General features: G+C 33.3%; 1 long non-coding RNA gene across 1 annotated transcript; it reads right to left on the bottom strand.

Moving 5' to 3' along the window:
• Nucleotides 1-12487: 12487 nt before the first annotated feature.
• Nucleotides 12488-20840, bottom strand: LOC127731655 (uncharacterized). Its single transcript, XR_007995664.1, has 2 exons — nt 20768-20840; nt 12488-12674 (listed from the first exon to the last, which is right to left on the bottom strand). It is a non-coding gene; the product is annotated as an uncharacterized LOC127731655 (long non-coding RNA).
• Nucleotides 20841-22234: the final 1394 nt, after the last annotated feature.

Raw genomic sequence — 22234 nt, 5'->3', positions numbered from 1 at the left:
ATATCGGAACAAACCGCTAATATCAGGAAACAAAGCAAGAAATAGAGGAACAAACTAATAATATTGGGAAACAAAGCAAGAAATAGAGGAACAAACCAATAATATCAGGAAACAAAGCAAGAAATAGAGGAACAAACCAATAATATCGGGAAACAAAACTAAGAAATATAGGAACAAACCAATAATATAGAAAAACAAAGCAAGAAATATAAAAACAAACCAATAATATCGGGGAAACAAAACTAAGAAATATAGGAGCAATCTAATAATATAAGAAACAAAGCAAAAGATATACGAAATAAAGTATATAAAGGTTGGGGGGGGCATGGATTGCACCTTAAAGCTTCAATGAATCATAATAAAAAATTTTCATTTACTTATACTTGAATGCAAAGGCACAATTAATTTATATAGGGGCATCCCATCCATCCCACCACAATCAATTTTGGAACAGCCCATAGTAACTTTTTAAACTTTCGGAGATATACAAAAATTTGTAGGACACGATTTTCAGAAAAGGCAATTTAAAAAAAAATCAAATTCAAAATTTTCTGGTATATTTACTTGCATCCTATACATTTTTACTTCTTTCTACAGAATATTCAATTTACTATATCTCTTCAAGTATAAAAGTTATGTAATCATATTTTTCTATGTTTATGTGCAGCTCCTCATGCATACCTGCCAACTTTTCAAAATCTCCATGGGGGATTTTAAGCGCAAGAGGATTTAAATCAGTATAGTTGGCAGGTCTGCTCATGCTCTAGTTGCATGCAATATTTCATAATATTCCATGAGATCATCCATTTACCTATCTGTTATCAAAAGAGGTTGGCATATTGTATAAATACCTGCCTGATTTATTGAATGATTTATTGTTAATGTTTAATTCCTGCCTGAAGACTGACTATTGACAATGAGATATCTTTTAGATTATTCATTGTTGGTTAGTTGTCTCATTGATGTATACCACACATCTCATTTTGTGCCTTTCCAAAGTAATTTAACATTATTGGCAGGCATGAAGAAAATGGATGTGTTGGTCTGACACATATACTGCATCCTTATTGTGAGAAGTCAACAAACGGGATCTGTAAGTTACCCTTAAACAATTTTGTACAAAAAATCAGCCCTAAAACTGCAAGCATTACAAAATCAAAATTTTCTAAATCCAAAGGTTGCAATTGTACAAAATAATAATATAATAATGGCCCGAGAGCACAGTTATTTCATTTCTTTCAGACAATAAATTCAAATTAAAAAAATTGCACCTGCTCTGTCTCGAAATGATTTTTGTCTCGCCTTGATGGAGTCAAAAAGCGAGACATAGGTATGCTGTTTCCTGCATCGGTGATGGCAGCAGCGGCGGCGTCAACAATGTATTAGTTTGTGATTAGGGCTAGTTTATGGTGAACCACTAGTGGTACGTCAATGATATTTGGTATGCAGTTGAATTAGCATTGGCACATCTCATTACCATGGAGATTATTTGGCCCTGCCCCCTCAGTCATGGTTTATTGACTTTGAAACTTTGCTTAGTTTTCATGTATTAGTTTGTGATTCGGTCAATTTAATGGGAACCACTAGTGGCAGGTCAATGATATTTGGCATGCAGTTGTACAAGCATTGGCATATCTCATTTCCATGGAGATTATTTGGCCCTGCCCCTTCAGTCATGGTCTATTGACTTTGAAACTTTTGCTTAGTTTTCATGTATTAGTTTGTGATTAATTCAGTTAATGGGGAACCACTAGTGGTAATTCAATGATATTTGGTATGCAGTTGTATAAGCATTGGCATATCTCATTTCCATGGAGATAATTTGGCCCAGCCCCTTCAGTCATGGTCTATTGACTTTGAAAATTTTGCTTAGTTTTCATGTATTAGTTTGTGATTAGATCAGTTTATGGGGAACCACTAGTGGTAGTTCAATGATATTTGGTATGCAGTTGTATAAACATTGGCATATCTCATTTCCATGGAGATTATTTGGACCTGCCCCTTCAGTCATGGTCTATTGACTTTGAAACGTTTGCTTAGTTTACAAGTTAATGTTTGTGTTCAGGTTTCTTTAAAGGGAACGACTTATGAAAAGTCAGTAGTATATGGTATGCAGTTGTACATGTATTAGCATTGGCACATCTCATTTCCATGGAGATGGTTTTGCCCTGTACCTTTAGTCATGGTTCATTGACTTTGAATATTTGCATAACTTACATGTTAAAGTATTGTTATTTTAATTTCAACATTTGCATTATCAAAATAACAAATAGGCGAGACATATCTCTGTGTTAACAGTTTATTATAGTGTAGTGTACTACTTTTGGGACAAATAAAATCAAAATTATAAAAAAAATCTACCAGCTCGAATTCAAAACATGGGTCTATAATTCAGTTTGACAGCTTCAGACATGCTAATTTTTTATGCCCCACCTACGATAGTAGAGGGGCATTATGTTTTTTGGTCTGTGCTTCTGTTCATTCGTCAGTCTGTCTGTTTGTCCGTCTGTCCCACTTCAGTTTGAAGTTTTTGGTAAAGGAAGTTTTTGATGAAGTTGAAGTCCAATCAGCTTGAAACTTAGTACACATGTTCCCTATGATATGATCTTTCTAATTTTAATGCCAAATTAGAGTTTTGACCTCAATTTCACGGTCCACTGAAGATAGAAAATGATAGTGCAAGTGGGCCTCCGTGTACTATGGACACATTCTTGTTTTATCTTTTTTAACAGGACCAAATCTCTACTTTACATATAAATTCATCACCCAACTTAATATTTCATGAGTAAAATATAAAAGAAAATTACAAGTATATACAGCCCACACTTGGGACTATATGAAAATCAAAGGACGATTACTGTGTCCTCTGACCTGATAAGATGTGGTATGATTTCCATTGAGACAAACTCTCCACCAGAGACGAAATGACATGGATGTAAGCAACTATAGGTCACTGTACAGCCTTCAACAATGAGCAAATCCCATACTGTAAAGCAAGCTATAAAAGGCCCAAAAGTAACATGTAAAACAAATCAAATGAGGAAACCATCAGCCTGATTATAAAAGTCGGACAACTGGAATGAAACTCTTAGTAAGTTGTTATTATGTACTTTATTTAACAAATATTAGATTTAATATATGCCTGATATATGTTGGCATAACAAAAATAGGAGCAAACAGTTTGAATAATATACTGTATAGCCAGTTATTTTCACTTATTTCCGTGAATAGAACAAAACCGCCAAAATAAATTCCGCCAGTTTAAAAGTGCACATGCAATGGTATTGTATAAAAGATTTGAATCTGCCAAAATAATAATCACCAAAATATTTTGTATACCTTATTCGATCACGAAATTTTACACCCGCAAAAATAACCCGCTATACAGTATGACATACATGGGTAATTGATTTGTTTGAATCATATAAATTGTTATTGTTTGCATTGTTTCATATACGTAATGTCTTTTATAGTGAGTCACTATAGGGTATGATTTTTGCTCCTCATTGATGGCCATATATACGGTGATCTATAGCTGCTTACAACATCTAACATTATTTGGTGAATAGTCTCATTGGCCTCATACCACATCTCCTCATTTTTAATATCTGCAACCCTATATGTCAAACAAATCTATTAGACAAATTATCCAATGAAAGTCAATTGTAAAGTTATATGCCCTGGCCACTGTGAACAAAATCCTAACATCATACTGAAAGAATTTGATATCTTGGGTTTCATGTTTGCCTTTTAAAATAAAACACTGAAATCTTAAGGAACATAAACTGTTAACACAGAGATATGTCTCGCCTATTTGTTATTTTGATAATGCAAATGTTGAAATTAAAATAGCAATACTTTAACATGTAAGTTATGCAAATATTCAAAGTCAATGAACCATGACTAAAGATACAGGGCTAAACAATCTCCATGGAAATGAGATGTGCCAATGCTAATACATCATACTACATGTCAGTATAACTGCTAGTAGTCTGTTGTTATTTATGTATTATTGTCATTTTGTTTATTTTCTTTTGTTTCCTATTCTGACATCGGACTCGGACTTCTCTTATACTGAGTTTTACTGTGCGTACTGTTGTGTGTTTGTTTTTACTACATTGGCTAGAGGTATAGGGGGAGGGTTGAGATCTCAAAAAACATGTTTAACCCCGCCGCATTTTTGCGCCTGTCCCAAGTCAGGAGCCTCTGGCCTTTGTTAGTCTTGTATCATTTTTAATTTTAGTTTCCTGTGTATAATTTGGAGTTTAGTATGACGTCCATTATCACTGAACTAGTATACATATTTGTTTAGGGGCCAGCTGAAGGACGCCTCCGGGTGCGGGAGTTTTCTGCTCTATGGTCGGGTCGTTGTCTCTTTGACACATTCCCCATTTCCATTCTCAATTTTAATACAACTGCAAACCAAATACCATTGACTTTTCATAAGTCGTTCCCTTTAAACAAACCTATACACAAACATTAACTTGTAAACTAAGTCTATGTAAAAGTTTCAAAGTCAATGAACCATAATTAGGGGGTGGGTTATATAATCTCCATGGAAATGAAACTTGCAAATGCCAATACATTTGCATACCGAATATCATTGACTTAACATTAGTGGTTCATCTTGAACTGACCTAATCACAAACCAATACATGTAAACTAAGCAAAAGTTTCAAAGTCAATAGACCATGACTGAGGGGTAAGGACCAAATATTCTCCATGGAAATGAGATGTGCTAATGCTTATACAACTGCATACCAATTATCATTGACCTACCACTAACAGTTACCCTTAAACTGACCTAATCACAAACTAATACATGAAAACTAAGCAAAAGTTTCAAAGTCAATAGACCATGAATGAGGGGGCAGGGCCAAATAATCTGCTTATAAATGAGATATGCCAATGCTTATACAACTGCATACCAAATATCATTGACCTACCACTAGTGGTTCCCCATAAACTGACCTAATCACAAACTAATACTGTAAATTCAGAAATAAGTTTTTATTTTTGCGAAAAATGCGACAAGGTTATTATGGCAATAATTTAAACTCGCATTTTGAATTTTTTATATGAAATGAACAGGATATTTCTAAATATCGAAAAAATTTAAATCGCATTTTAATCTAAAATGACAAAATCGCAATAATAAATGCACGCAATAATTCCTGAATTTACAGTACATGTAAACTAAGCAAAGTTTCAAAGTCAATAGACCTTGACTGAGGGGGCAGGGCTAAATAATCTCCATGGTAATGAGATGTGCCAATGTTAATACAACTGCATACCAAATATCATTGACCTACCACTAGGGGTTCCCCATAAACTGACCTAATCACAAACTAGTACATGTAAACTAAGCAAAGTTTCAAAGTCAATAGACCCTGACTGAGGGGGCGGGGCCAAATAATCTTCATGGTAATGAGATGTGCCAATGCTAATACAACTGCATACCAAATATCATTGACCTACCCTAGTGGTTCACCATGAACTAGACCTAATCACAAACTAATACATTGTTGACGCCGGAAACAGCATACCTATGTCTCGCTTTTTGACTCCGTCAAGGCGAGACAAAAACCCTGACAATACTTCTTTCATAATGGTATGGATGAGAGGTTGTCATTTCTGTATTCTTTAATTTTTAAGGCCATTTTTCTCCATTATTCTCTATTCTGCTAACCCTATCCAGATCCTCTTTCATGTCATACTCTTGCATAAATTTAAACATGGGTTGGCATACACCTAATCACTATTTATCCCCCATGACTGGCCAACACAGACATTCCTGTAAAATGTTGATGTCGTAAGAGAAAATGTCTGAAGGAACAATGCAAAAGTGATTGTCATATGACATCAATAGTTTAAATGTAGCAAAATCTCTGATCATCTGTCGCAGATACCAAAATAACAATAAGGTCTATTATATTAGTCAATATTTTATACCTCCCTCAGTTATGAATTTCTTGTTTTGAAAGTTAGAAAATCAGGTTGATGATTTAGGTATTAAAGGAAGAGTTCTGACAATTGATTGATTGATTGATTGATTGTTGGTGTTTAATTTCAGCACTATTGGCTATATCACTGGGGTCAGTTTTATTGGTGTGGAAAAAGGAGTCCCCGAAGAGAACCACTGACCTTTGGCAGGAAAACTCACAATCCGTGTTAAGATTGATGACAAACACACCTGCCATGTGCAAGGCTTGAAATCCCAACCTCAGTGTTGACAGTCTAGTGATACAGTAGATGAACTACTTAGACCACTCGGCCACTGAAGCCCCCTGACAATGGCAGTATTAGGAAGAAAAGCTGAGGAGAAATTTTACAGTGTATATGCTCTGGCACCTGTGTGGACATTAACATTACAACATTGCATCATTAAAAAGTATTTATTTCTTTATTAACAATTACAAATGTTATGTATATGACACTTACAACAAAACAGAAGACACATTAAAAATAAACTGCTTCGCTGAGCGCAGCTGGATACACCCGCAGAGATCCAACCCTGAACAGTTGGGGCAAAAATGGACACAATATTCAAGCTTGATACAGGTCTGAATTTGGATTGTAATAAATATTTGACATATTATAGGTTTCTGAATAAATGTAGTCAAAGAACTTGAAATTGGTTATATGAATTGAATTTATAATACACTGTGCTGTTGCGCAACACTTAGTAAATCTGTTGTCAGACTATAAACAAATAAAGTTCAATTAATTCTCAATGTCATATTAGAAATTTATGAAAATGTAAAGGGAGCTTACATCAATAGATATAAACAATTCACCAAAGTTTCATGAGAATTGCTGACAGTATTTTTGAGTTATTGTCAGAAAAACTGGAAAATCCCCCCTTTTTTAATGAATAAAACCCCATCACTCAGAAATGTAAAATGTAAAATTTATAAAATTCTAAACGGAGCTTACATCAATATATATAAACAATTCACCAAAGTTTCATAAGAACTGCTGAAAGCATTTTTGATTTTTTGTCTGAAAACTGGAAAATCCCCCTTTTTTTATTAATAAAACCCTGTAACTCGGAAACGTAAAATCTAAAATATAAAAATCGAAAGGAAGCTCATGTCAATAGATATAAACAATTCACCACAATTTCTTGCAAGTTGGTGAAAGCATTCTTGAGTTATTGTCCGAAAACTGGAAAATCTCCCTTTTTTTAATGAATAAAACCCCATAACTCTGAAACGTAAAATCTAAAATTTATAAAAAAGAAAGGGAGCTCACGTCAATAGTTATAAACAATTCACCAAAGTTTTATGCAAATTGGTTAAAGCGTTTTTGAGTTAATGTCCGACATGTTGACGACAGACGGACAGACGGATGGACGGACAACGGTATACCATAATATGTCCCGTAAACGGGCGTATAAAAATACATATTACGGTATGTATATCCTTTTTATGTATCATAAAAAGTTAAAGATGCTCTGACATTAGAAAAAGTATTGTACACAACCGTATCATTTCATATTTAAAAAAAATCAGAGATGAAGCCATGATGATTCTAACAAATATAACCTTGACTATTTTTTTTTTATAGATAAGATTTTTTATTGATTTATATGCCCTTTAATACTGACACAAATTAATAGGTTTTGATGCTCTGACTTGACTAACCAAATGTATACAATGTAAAAGTTCACTAAACAGAAAAGGCATATCAACAATAACAAATAAATTACACAAGGCACTTTGGTATACACTACACTTCTCGTGGATTGGTTATTTCAACTGCCCACCATGGGAAGTCTACTAATGTTCACTCAAATTTAACTTAATATTCAGTAAAAGTATTGAATACCATAGCTTATTTTTCCAAGGTATTGTATAATCAAATCTTATGATTGAAAAAAGAAATGGCATTACACACTAAAGGGTAAGCACAGGCATGGGACATCTAAAAGGTTTGACCACCTTGGACAGGTTGAAATAGCAAACTCCACCTAAAGTGTAGTGTAGCACAATAATATAAAGGTTACAAACTAACATCCACTTCAGATCAATTTGGTGTTTTACATACAAAAAATATTTTAAAAATCAAATAATTAAAAAATGTTAAGAAATAGATAATATATTTGTTAACAATCATATACGGCACTAAAACCTTAACAACAAACAATACTTTATAACTGTTGTTTTAATAATTACTATAAATTCAAAAATGTTTGCAATGTTTTTATTATATTGCAAAAACTGCAAGTCTTAAGAAACAAAACTGCAATCAAAATTATGACAGGATTTTTTTGTGTGAAGCATTTCCTGAAATGGCAAAAAAAATCTTGTAATTCTTATCCATTTTTAGGAATTAGGGACAAAAAAGTGAGAAAATACAAGGGTGTCCTTGTTAATTGACAATTATTTAAGTACAAATTACAGTGTAAGGGAGGTAATTCAAAAACTACTTTGAATTACCTCCCTTACACTGCTTTTAAATTATTAATTACTGTTATGATAACTGATTATAATTTTAAGAATTCTCAATAAAGAGAAAAATCCTATAAAAGCTAAAATTAAGATTTGGTCTACCTTGGACCCTTATTATTACCAAAGATAATATAAAATCAAGTCAATCATTTAATTTTGTTACAACAGCAAGCACCAAATAATACAATTCTATCAAAAAATCTTTATTGCTACAATAGCTAGCACCAATTAATACAATTCTACAAAAAAAAATTGTCTCCACTGCTACAATAGCTAGCAACGATAAGTACAATTCTACAATAAATAGCTAGCTAGGTACAGTAAGTTTCACAACCATAGACATTAATGTTAAAACATAACAAATAATATTGTGGATTCATGATAAGTTTGTGGGATATCAATTTTAACTGATGTCATGAGTAAAGATGACCACACATTTGAATGTTTAATGAAGTACAATTTTTCATAGGCTTGTAATTTAAAGATGACCACACCTCCTTATAAATGTTTAACGAAATACAATTTTTCATAGGCTTGTAATTTGTATGCAGACTTTGACAAAACCTTAATATAAAAAATCCATGAAAAAGCAATTTTCCCTCAATCAATGAAAATTGGTACCCACAAAAATAAATGGATCCACAGTTGATAGACGTTCAAAGATGAATCTAAACAAAATATTTTCACTCCAGGGTTTGTTCCTTATAATTATGTATAGTTTCCAGTACATTTTAAATTTTACCTCAAGCGATTTAAATATTTTTTAGGTGTAGAAATAATTATTTCTCAGGTGAAACAGCTTCCTTTATGTGAGTTTAACTTAGTTCTACCTGTTTTCACCTGAGCCTTTTTTTTATTTCCAAAAAGAAATTTTTATTAAACAGTAGATCATCAAATTACAATTGAATTAACTAGTTGCCAGTAGAAAGACTGTATAACAGGTGAAAGTCCATGAAGTCTAGCTGTAGTTATTTAGTGGACACTAAGAAAAAATACCCCATTTAATTGACTAAAAGACGTAAAAAAAAATCTATTTTCGCTACAAAAATCTGGGCAACAACAAATGTGAAGGTCTTCAAAAAGTTTTAGGACCTTTAGATTAGTACTTTAAAAATATGTTAAAATCTTAGATAAATGAGCTGAAGCATGATCGAGTCTGTATGGTAAGTTTACACACAGTGCATAGAATAACAGCTTTCGATAAAATGTTCAGAACTAGAATAGCTTAAAATAAATGAAAATGGTAGAAGCTAGATTTGAATAAATATTGCTTATAGATGTAGACTAGAAATCACAAAAAAAATAATAAAAAAAACATCATATTAAATGGTACATCCTGGTTTTGAAAGCAGTACATGCAATATATTTTAGCTCATGAGTAGACTATAAAATTTTTACATTTAGCTCATGAGTACACTATAAAGTTTTTACATTTAGCTCATGAGTACAGTATAAACATTTTACATTTAGCTCATGAGTATAGTATAAAATTTTTATATTTAACTCATGAGTACACTATAAAATTTATACATTTAGCTCATGAGTACACTATAAAATTTTACATTTTTCATGATATTTTACATTTTTTCTGACATTAATATACTGCAATCTCTTTCTTTCAAGATGGCTGCTTTGATGAAATCCATGATTTACAGTCTGCCATTTTCTAAATTTGTTCTGATTGACAGAGGAATATCGTCCATGGGAATTTCAGGACCATTTCTTAATAACATGGTCGATCTATAAAAACATAAAGATTATAAATTACTTCAAATTCCTTGACCGACCCCCTCTTGAGAATTTGCAGTACACTAAAATCTTTTAAGAATATTCACAATGATACCACTATCAATTCCTCATACATATATATATAGCTTTCTTAGTCAGCTGACAGAAAGGAAAGGAGTAACATAATTTGCCTAACGGATAAGTTGAAGATTTTGATCAAAGGTAGACAACTTCCAACCTTAGGGCTATTCCAGTAAAATAGACATGGGATCTTCCAAGACTATTCGTTTCAACTCCCATTGAATTTTTCCCTATGTATAATGCAAATTATGGTCAAAACATGAGAATCTACAGGCACCTTTGAAAATTTTAAGGTAGTGCCTCTAAAGTGCCCTGTCCATTGTTTTCTGGAATAGCCCTTAATGTTTGGGTTATTTGGAGAATTCTGTATTGATGGCAGATCTTTAACAGTTTCTGTTTAATTCATTAATAAATTTCACATGTAGGTTGGATGATTTAGCGCTTGGTATACTGTATAGACACCTGTCCATTGTTATAAACTGTACTATTCTTTAGGCTAGGCCACCCTTAACAAATTCCTTGTCTGATGTTGCCTACAAGGCCCTATAGGGTTGGGTAGGAAGGAAGGGATTTCATTTGTTTTTTGCCAACAACATAAATTACATGTTTTAGACAAGAAAATGCTGTTAGAGCACTAAACAAATTTTTAAAAAAAGAATTTGAAACGATTTGAGTCATAAAAGAGGCAACATTAAACAATTTTAATTAAGAAATAATTCCTTCATGTCATGCTCTATGCTCATTTTAACATGGGTAGGCAATATATTTGTCGATATTTTACACAGAGTGTTAGCGAGGTAAACAGTAAGTTTGTGCGCATGTGTCAAATATATTTTGTGCTAATTAGAACACAGCTTTGTTTACAAAGGGAAATAAGGACGTCATATTAGAATTTCATTTTTAGCCTAATTTGTGCCGTTTGGTCAATTTTTTATTGATACATAGCCACATCTGCTTTTATTCATATAATATATTCATTTTTAAGTAAATGACAGTAGTCGGTTTCACAAAAAAACTTACGACTAAGATTGGTCGTAAGTATACTGAATTGTTCATGACTTACGATTAATCTTAGTCGTAAGTTTTTTTGTGAAACCGACTCCAGAATCCTACCTTCTTGTCTGTTTCCTTTTCCTATGTTTAATACATATCATAGTAAAGATAAAAATAAAGATGGCTGGCACTATAATCCCCATGACAACCAATGATACAAATACTGTATGGTCTTTAATTCCATGACCAGACGAATTATCATCATCATGGTGTTTCCAGTATGGCGGTGTACTGCTTGTATTAGAAGCTGAAACTGTTGTTTCTAAAATGAAAATATACAGGATATAAATGCAAAGAATATTGTTTTTTTTTCTCTAATTCAGTACCATACAAATTAAGGTGTGGAATAACTTTTATGTAATATATGAGGGTACTTCATTTCTGTATTCTTTAAATTCAGGTCATTTTCTTTATTTTATTTTTTTGGCCAATTATTCTCTATTCATTATTTTTTTGGCCAATTATTCTCTATTCATTATTTTCTTGGCCCTTTACATTTATTCTGTATGTTTGGACTATTATTCTCTATTCTGTTAACCCCATCCAGACCCTCATTTACCAGTGTACGTACACTGTTTACTATCATCTCTTATTTTTTTTGTTATCTTGATGTCTCATACCACATCAATTTTTATACATGCTCCACTGCACATAATGGTATGATAAACAGTCAAGTCAGGTAAGTCTGTCCCTCTGACCATCCTGTTCTTTTTGTGTATATATACAATGCCAAAATGTAGGCAGGATACCAACATAACCAAAGGGCCTTTAAAAGTTTACTATATGGTATGTGATGTACTCATTATTGAAGGCCAAACATTGACCAATAGTTGTTTACATCCTTCCTTCTATCTCAATACCGCTGTGCAGGTGCACTCGACTGCAATCTTAATTGACTAGGATTGTCAGTTTTCCTATTGAAGGTCGGTGGTTTTCTCCGGGCACTCCGGCTTCCTCCACCAATAAAAACTGGCCGCCACGAAATAGCCTAAAAGCGGTGCTTAAAAGTGTCGTTAAAACACCAAAAATCAAAATCAAATCTATCTCAATGCCAATCATATCACACGTCCTTGCACCATGCAAATCCTAAAATCAAAAAAAATAATAATTTTTTGGCCTAAAATATATCAAAATTTGTTACGGTCCTGCCCACACAATTAAACCTGAAATACCTGTGATATTGGAGAATGGATCAGTACTGTCCATAGTTACATATTACATCAGTCTTATTACATCTTTCTTTTTCTTCTTCCTGGTAATTCAAATTAGAACTCAAATTGCACAATGAATGTTATTGGTTTCGGTTCTCTCTTTATCTCTAAGTTGTCTTACTCACTGCATAGTCTCCAATTAATATGTCTGTAAAATAATACTCTACATTTGACCTCAAATCAAATTTTTAAACTGAAAAGGGATGAACAAACAGACAGAGCTACTGGAAAACATGATGCCCCTACTATCCTATGGCTGGGCATAAAACCATAACCTGAATTGTCTAATGTTTGATGAAGACCAATGCTGGTGTTTAATGTCCAGTGGCAACTATAACATGCATAATCAGGAGAACATATTAAGAAAACAGATATTTTTAGGCCTAATTATGATATGAATATGAACTCTGTCTTGTACTAGACCGGCACACTGTGCTGGAGATTTAAATCAATGTGCTAGAAAATGAGGGGTATTGGGTTCGTTTACCCACACAACACATTGACCCCAGGTCCATTTTCCCAGGGTTCCTTTGCCTACAGAGTCTGGGTACCCTTATTTATACAATCTTTATAATGAAATGGTATTTGATTTTATATAAACTAAAGGTAAAACAATAAATGGGAGGAAAGAAATATTTAAATAAATTGCTTCGCCGAGCCCAGCTGGATACGACCGCAATGGTCCAACCCTGAACAGTTGGGGCAAAAATGGACGCAATATTCGCACTTGATACAGGTCTGAATTTGGATTGTAATTAAATATTTGACACATAAAAGGTTTCTGACACAGAATAACTGTAGTCAAAGAACTTAGAATTGGTTATATGATTAGAATTTATATTAAATTTTTTGCTTTTGTGCAATACACTTTGCTGTTGCGAATTGACCCCCTCTCCCCCCACAAAAAAGAATAAAAAATTTACCCCCCCCCTTTTTTTTTCCTTTGTGCATTACACTATGCTGTTGCATATTACCCCCCCCCAGACACACACTTTTTTTTTTGCAAACATAATATCAATCCAAATTTCCAATGGAGTTTGCAACCATAATTACCCATTTTGCTACCCATAGTGCTAACTTAATCTATTTTATAATAGAATTTAAAATATGGTGTCAAATCTTTCAGATGGATTTTTTTGTAAAAAAAATAAGATGCAACATTAGCAGATATTTTTACTGGTCTTCCTTTATAAATATGCATTTCTGTAAACATAATTTAAAAGCAGCGTAAGGGAGGTAATCAAAACATTGTATTTGGATTACCTCCTGATCCCTTACACTGCTTTTAAGTTGTCTTAATTGTTCATTAACCATTACTTTATACATAATTTAAAAGCAGTGTAAGGGAGGTAATTCAAATGATGTATTTGAATTACCTCCCTTACACTGCTTTAAATTATGTTTTGTACTAAAGTATTTGTCCATTAACCAGGACACCCTTGTTTTTCCCCCTTTTTTGCCCCTAATTCCTAAACGGTTTGAGCCATGACCCCCCAAAGCAAATCCTAACCATTCCTTTTTGGTATGGAAACTTTCAGAGAGATCCATACACCGTTCCACAAGGTATTGTCTGGAAACTAGAAAAATGCTTATTTTTGGCCCCTAATTCCTTAACTGTTGGTAGCATAACCCCCAAAATCAATCCCAACTTTCCTTTTGTGGTATTGAACCTTATGGTAAAATTTCATAGAGATCCATTCACTTAAACTAAAGTTATTGTGCGAATACCAATGTGTCTTCGGACGACGATGCCAATGTCATACCAATATATGACCGCAAAAATTTTTTGCGGTCGTATAAAAATTAATTGATCAGTTTTATGGTTGTTGACATATTTGGCTTCATTTACATGATCAAGTAACTGAAGTTCATCTACAAGATGTATAGATTGGTATTAAATTAAAATAAATTTAATGATGGTTGATTGGTAATTTTATCATGTTTATGTACAGTGCCAATATTCATGTATTATAGTTAATATGTGTTTGATCTCCTTAATGGTAACCGCCTCATTGGTCTCGTGGTAGTTTTTTTGCCTTGAGTGCAGGAGGTTGTGGGTTCGAACCCCAGTCGGGTCAAACCAAAGGCTTAAAAAAAATGGTATTTGCTGCTTCTCCGCTAAGAACGCGGCATTAAGGAGTAAGAGCAAAGACTGGTCGGCATGGAGTTAGAATAATGTGTCCGGGTAAGGTGACATGTCTTCCTGCAGACTGTTACCTTGTGAACTAGCATGTTAAAAATCTGGCTCAGCGTGTTGGTCTGTCAACGTATATTTGTTCCGCCTAACAGAAGTTCCACTGGAAACTTTCTTATAAACAATGTCATAATATATGTTCCTGTTGGAACAAATATTCTATACCATTTATTCCGTTAGAAACATTTACTGTAATATTTATTCCAGTGGAAATAATATTCCAGAATACTGTTTCCATTTGGAACTTATATTATGAAGGAACTTCTATTCCGTGACAGGTCTAGTACAAAGCTGGGTAAATATTCATATTACATTAACATGGTCTCATCCTGAATAAGCATATCAGTTTGCCGCTGGACATTAAGCAGCCATCCATCATCATCTCCTTAATGGTTTATTATTATACCTAGCTTTGGTGAATTACTTTTACAAATTAAATTTAAAATAAACCTGTGAGCTTAGAATTAGAAAACAGTGAATGTAAAAGAGAGACGAAAGATACCAAAGGGACATTCAAACTCATATGTGGAAAATAAACTGACACTGCTATGGCAAGAAAAGAAAAAGACCAAAAGACAAACAACAGTATACAAAACACAACATAGAAGACTTAAGACTGAGCAATTAACACCAGTAAATGCGAACCCCGCCAAAAACCAGGGTTGATCTTGTGTGCTTTGGAAAGGACCATAAGAGCTACAGTTCCACAGGTATATCATATCAAAACTCATTGTACAACAAAACAAACAAAAACAATATTATATAAATGTTGGAGAGTGACCCCGATATATTTAATGAGGTATTAGTCAGCATGTCTATCTACCAGGACACTTCATAATTTTTGATTCGTTAAATTTGAAATCATCTTTATGTTTTACTGCTTTCTTTAGACTTGAACTGTTGAAAGCCTCCATTTCTTTGAACATGTTGAAATGTGGAATGTTTCAGGAATTTGTTATGAAGGTTCACAAAATGCATTGAACATTATATATTAAGTGGATGTTAGGTCTTAAAACTATTCCAACTCCACAGGTTTGTGTGTACTCAGAGTAACTTTGGAGGTGTAAACAGTCACTGAGCCAGTTATATTTTTTTTAACCAATATCATTTATCTGTTTATTTCAATATTTTCACTCTTTATCTGTTTTTGTGACCTATAGCTTGTGCCACCGAGGCCTTTTCTGTGCCATTAAGAGACCTAAAGTTGGGGACCAGCCCCGTTATTCCGACTCCCCATTAGTCCGACACCCCATTAGTCCGACACGGAATAATTGAACAATATTTTAAATAAAAAGTAAAATAACAAAAGTACCGAACTCCGAGGAAAACGGAAAGTCTGTTGTCAGATGGCAAAATCCAAAGCTCAAACTCATCAAACAAATGGATAACAACTGTCATATTCCTGACTTGGTACAAGCATTTCCTTATGTAAAAATGGTAGATTAAACCTAACCTCTCCCTTGTATGACAGTCGTATAAAATTCCACTATATTGACAACGATGTGTGAACAAAACAAACACACATAATAGGTAAAAATGTCAAAAATTAGGGTACAGCAGTCAACATTGTGTTATAATCTTAATCACTATAACAATAAACAAATATGTAACAAGGAAACACAACTCAAGGCTCCAAGGAGCCTGTGTCGCTCACCTGATATTTTTATTTACAATTGATGCATGAAATAATGCAACCGTTATACTTTTGCTTTAGTTTCAGAGATATAAGTCGAAAACTGCATTTTCCCCCTATGTTCTATTTTTAGCCATGTCTGCCATGTTGGTTGGCAGGCAGGGTCATCGAACACATTTTAAAACTATATACCCTAATGCTGATTGTGGCCAAGTTTGGTTAAATTTGTCTCAGTAGTTTCAGAGGAGACGATTTTTGTAAGATTACAAAAAATTACAAAAATTTGTTAAAAATTTACTATAAAGGACTCCTTAAGGGGTCAATTGACCATTTTGTTCATGTTTGACTTATTTATAGATCTTACTTTGCTGAACATTATTGTTGTTTACAGTTTATCTCTATCTATCATAATATTCAAGATAGTATAGTAACCAAAAACTGCAAAATTTCCTTGAAATTACCAATTCAGGGGCAGCAACCCGACAACGGGTTGTACAATTTGTCTGAAAATTCCAGGGCAGATCTTGACCTGATAAACAATTTAACCTTCATGTCAGATTTGCTCTAAATGCTTTGGTTTTAGAGATATAATCCAAAATCTACATTTTACCCTTATGTTCTATTTTTAGCCATGGCAGCCATATTGGTTGATTGGCCGGGTCATCGGACACATTTGTTAAACTAGATACCCAAATGGTGATTGTGGCCAAATTTGGTTAAATTTGGCCCTGTAGTTTCAGAGTAGAAGATTTTTGTAATAGTTAAAAGGTGGGCCAGGTGAGCTTAAAAGGCAATTATAATATGACGTGCTTCTTTCGCTTTGTAAACAACACTGTGATAAAATTCTGGATATATCTATGCTTAGCGCAGACTCAGAGGTATACATAATAATGACTGTTACAATATACCTCGCACGTAAATCCATGTGTATCGTAATAACCTATGTGCAAATGCTTTGTCCATTTCGCTGGTTTAAAAATTACAATTGAAAAAAAACCTATAGAACCTTTATTCTTATTCTGATGCATAACAAAAGAGTTAATGCATTAGAGCTCGAAAAAATGTACGAAATCAAAATAAAATGAAATTCCGCGAAATTCCATTAATGTTTTTGGTGCATTTAAGTCATTTCAAAACATGACGTCATACGAATGAAAACGTTAAAGTCGAAGCTACTTCTGTTACGTGAACCCTTCAAATTCGGATAATATTGCATTAAAATGGAGTTTTGAGGTAGGTGTTGTTTTATTTCTTATTCTATTGCACTATTCGCACATTTACTAATTTCAGCAAGTCAACATGGCTGCTCCTTAGTTACGAAATGTCAACTGTGGATTTGACGGTAGCTTTTCGAGAAAAACATGTAAATTTAAATTTTGATTGAGATTTAAAAGCGTTAAACTCATTTTTTCTAGCAGTTATTTAAGAAATAATTTATGCAAGCTACAAATTTATTGGATTTTTTTTTACCTTTATCTAACATGGGTAAAATAGAACAGCCACACACACGGCATACCCACCCTCGCTTCGTTTTTTTAATTACTGTATTTGTCCTATTAGAATCAAAATAATTCATGGAAGCCATAGATTTGTTGTAAATTTACACATGGCCTGGGCAGTGATATTCGTTAATTTTATCCCTCGCTTACGCTCAGGATAAAATTCGAATATCACTGCCCAGGCCATGTGTAAATTTCCATGAATTATTTCTTAGACAAAGCACATTAGTAAAAATGAACGAAGGAATAAATGATCTTTATTTCAAGAGGACAATCCCATTAGTTAAAACTAATCCTCCTGAGAGTCCTCATAATAATAATTACATAATTCATGAAGTACTTACAATATTATAATTTTGCTTAATGTCCAGTGGCAAATATTACATGTATGTTCAGGACAAGAACAATTTAACAATAAATACAATAGGTAGGTCCTGTAATAGATGCCATCAAAAGGTCAATGAAACTTGCCACTGGACAATAAAAGTATATTGAATAGGGACAGAAATTTGCCTTGCAACAGGCTCAAGACAAAAGGCCACCGACGGCCCCTCAAAGAGTTATTGCAATGGTTCTTAACCTGCAGAGAACGTGGCACTCTCTCTAAACGAGGCATTGGATATAACGTCACCACTCTGACATTTGTTGAAAATTATACATCTCGCCCAATCAAATGGAAGTCCAACTTTAGCATGTTTAGCAAGGGTTTACTGCTAGTTGGAAAAAGACAAAACTGACCATAATTCTATTCCCACTTGCATTTTAAATATAATTAAAACTCATTTGACCTTGTCCATCGAATGACTAAGAACAGGTAATGCAACTTATGAATATCAAGGTTGGTTGGTAGATATGTATTGGTGAAATTAATGGAATATATATACCCAAACAAAAATACTAGTATAGAAAATCTGATAGAGATGCAGAGTAGCGAACATTTTGTCAAACTAAATATACTTTTTGAAGTTTTGTTGAATAACTAACATGGCGATACACAACTTTGTGTTTCTCTCAAAGGAGGGAAATAAGAAAGTTAAGGCTCCAATTAGGCTTTACTGAATAAACGATTGTATGTGAGATGCTTGGTTCGGTGTATAGAATTATTTTGAGAAGACCATTTAAGTTTAGTTTGTCTTTATGCAACAATGTTTGTACTTATTGAAGAGTGAATTATTTAAAGTTAATACATTGAACTCTTAAAGACAGTGGTGAACCAAATAGAACTTTGTAAAGTTTGGTGCGTTCTCTGTAAGCAAAAAATGTGCTGGTAAAAAGAAATAATGAAAACAAGTACATTCCTGTGACAGTGTCAATGTCAAGAGAAGTGGTGTTTGTTGCTAGATTTATTTTCATGTCGCATGTGACTGTGTTGTTTAAAAGACAACCGATAAGTTGTGTTTTTAAAGATGCAACAAAGAACACAAATGAAAATAACTAAAATATAATTACAGAAAAAAAAGTTTCTTGTTTTATGCAATTACAAATATTATCGCTTATGTAAATATTCATGGACATGGCGGTTTGTATACATGATTGGTAGTTATTTTTTGGTCTAATGTCCAGTGGCAAATGTTTCATGACTATTCAGTTCATGTTCTTTCTGACAGCACATTTTATCCATTTATCATGTTTATATCGAATTTTCAACCTTAATAAAGTCTTTTTTGTATAAAAAAATTATTACCGATTGAACAATTTCGCTATCGATGTTATAAACTTAAACTTGCCAATGCTAGGTTATAAACTTAAATTCGTCAATGTTCGAGTGTATTATCAATTAACAATTCGATAGCTCTCGGTTTTCGATAATTAAGTTCGTGTACTGTATAGATAAATCGAAATAATAATGGTTGGAAACTGCTGATGACATTTCTTTTTTTAGTAGAATGTGTTCCCATATAGAACACAATTTGTATTAGTTTACCAAAACTTGCAAGGATCTCGATTTCTTTATATGCACATAGCCATGGTACTTCTTTAATTCTCAGATCCGGACATCCTGGCATTTAAATTTTTCAAGGGGTGATGCCAATAGGAATCCTCTAGATTTTTCATCTATTTGAAGGTGATTACTGATTATTTATATTGCCGATTATTTTTTAACCAGAGGATATAGTATGATAAAAATCAAAATGGAGATATTATATAGTGTCTTTAACAATATTAAAAGAGTAAAATTACTATATTCAACTGGTGTCGATATATATCAATTAAATTAATTTGCATTGAAGTCTATGGAAAATCTAGAGGATTCTTATTGGCATCACCTCTCAACATTGTTTACAGAACACAAATGCTAATCATTGATTGGTCAGTTACATGTTGTGATGTCACTGCAGATCTGAGAATAGTAATACCAGACAGGTGGCATGATATTATCTGTTTCTGTGATAGATACTCATAAGAAAGAGTAGTTCAAATACCAAGTCAACAACGATTCTACGAAGGAGTGTCTGTATTTTTTATTTAAGAGTTCAATGTATTAACTTTAAATAATTCACTCTTCAATAAGTACAAACATTGTTGCATAAAGACAAACTAAACTTAAATGGTCTTCTCAAAATAATTCTATACACCGAACCAAGCATCTCACATACAATCGTTTATTCAGTAAAGCCTAATTGGAGCCTTAACTTTCTTATTTCCCTCCTTTGAGAGAAACACAAAGTTGCGTATCGCCATGTTAGTTATTCAACAAAACTTCAAAAAGTATATTTAGTTTGACAAAATGTTCGCTACTCTGCATCTCTATCAGATTTTCTACGGCAGTTATTTACCTTTGTCGGACTAGTGGAGTGTCGGACCAGTGGGGTGTCGGACTAATGGGGTGTCGGACCAACGGGGTAGTCGGACTAATGGGGTGTCGTAATATCGGGGCGACCCCGGTCCCCACACCCTTGTCAATAAAAAAATACCCTCTTCAGCTGTGTTTTCGTCTGAAATATGTAATTCTGCAGACTGAAGCACCAACAAGAGTGTTTGGTTTAGGAACAGGTAAAAGTTTTACTAAAATTTGAAATCATTTCTAAACCGTAATGCACCACAACGTACAAAAAACTACTATTTTTGCATACAAATTTGGTTCGTTTAACTATAACTAAAAATCGAAAAAATAATGCACTTATCTATTTTATTTTCTGAAATATAACTTGAATAAATTCTTTATTTGACTTGAAAATATGTTCACATTTCTCGTTTGAATCATTAATTTGTATCATATATTTTTCATGTCTTTTATAGCGGTCTTTGTGGCATTTTCTCGGCATTGTTGAAGGCCGTACGATGACCTATAATTGCTTACATCCACGTCATTTAAACTCTTGTTGATAGCTGTCTCATTAGCAATCATATTTCTTTTTTTTTTTATCTCCAGTGGGACAAAATATTACCTCCCCTGTTAACACTGAAAACTTGGTCTTTTCAATGCTTGTTCCGTTTTAACAAGGACGCTATTAACTTTTAATCATCACAAGAACACGTTATGGTAAAAAGTAAAAATAACAAAATGAATTGACATAAACGCAACATTATCATTTAATGTAATCATTGCCCTACTAAAATAGCAATTGCAAACGACGACAGGGGCGTAGCTGGACTTACATAAAGTGCAATCATAACTATCGCCGAGCGAAGATAGGCGAAAATTTTTTTTGGTCCATTTTATGCAGAAAATGATAACTTTTTTTCGGGCATTTTCCCGGTATGCCATGCTTATGAAATTCACATCACATTCACGCCCAAACTCCTATTTTGTGAATACTTGTGAACTTTATAGTTATTCGGCAAGGGAGAAGGCTATGGACCGCTCAAAGTCCCTAGCTGGTCCAGGGTAGCACCCTAGTCGGGGATCCAGGGCAGCACCGTAGACCATACACAAGAATTGCGGACAGCTCAGCTGGATGGCTTTATCAGCTACTACACAGAGAACCGTAATCATTGAAATTTTTTTAACGTTATTGTCTATGGGGAATTATGACCACTAGCTAAATAAATGAATACTATGTCTATTTTATAAATCTCATATAAAATTAATAAATCATAGAGATCTCAACAATTTTTTAGCTTTGAAATGGTGTAATAAAATCCACTTTATCTTGATATTTACTGGTGTCCCTATCATGTTGAACGTCGGGTTCTCTTTTGGTTGAGATATGTTAAATTACGAGGTATACATATTTTATAAAAAATCATGTTAAATTCATTTTTTATTGTAAATCAAATTAACAAATTATACAGTATTGGCAAATAATTTTCCTATCAAATGGTATAAGAATCGTCATTTTAAAATAATGTTTACTGTTGTCCCTAATATTCATTCAACTAAGATTGACCGTAGTCAAAGACAAATTGGTCTTGTTATTTAGTTGAATTCTCATTTTTAT

The sequence above is a fragment of the Mytilus californianus genome, unplaced genomic scaffold, assembly GCF_021869535.1.
Source record: "Mytilus californianus isolate M0D057914Y unplaced genomic scaffold, xbMytCali1.0.p SCAF_20, whole genome shotgun sequence".
Taxonomy (NCBI): Eukaryota; Metazoa; Mollusca; class Bivalvia; order Mytilida; family Mytilidae; genus Mytilus; species Mytilus californianus.
The sequence above is the reverse complement of the archived record's forward strand: the minus strand, read 5'-3'. Positions and strand labels throughout refer to the sequence as shown.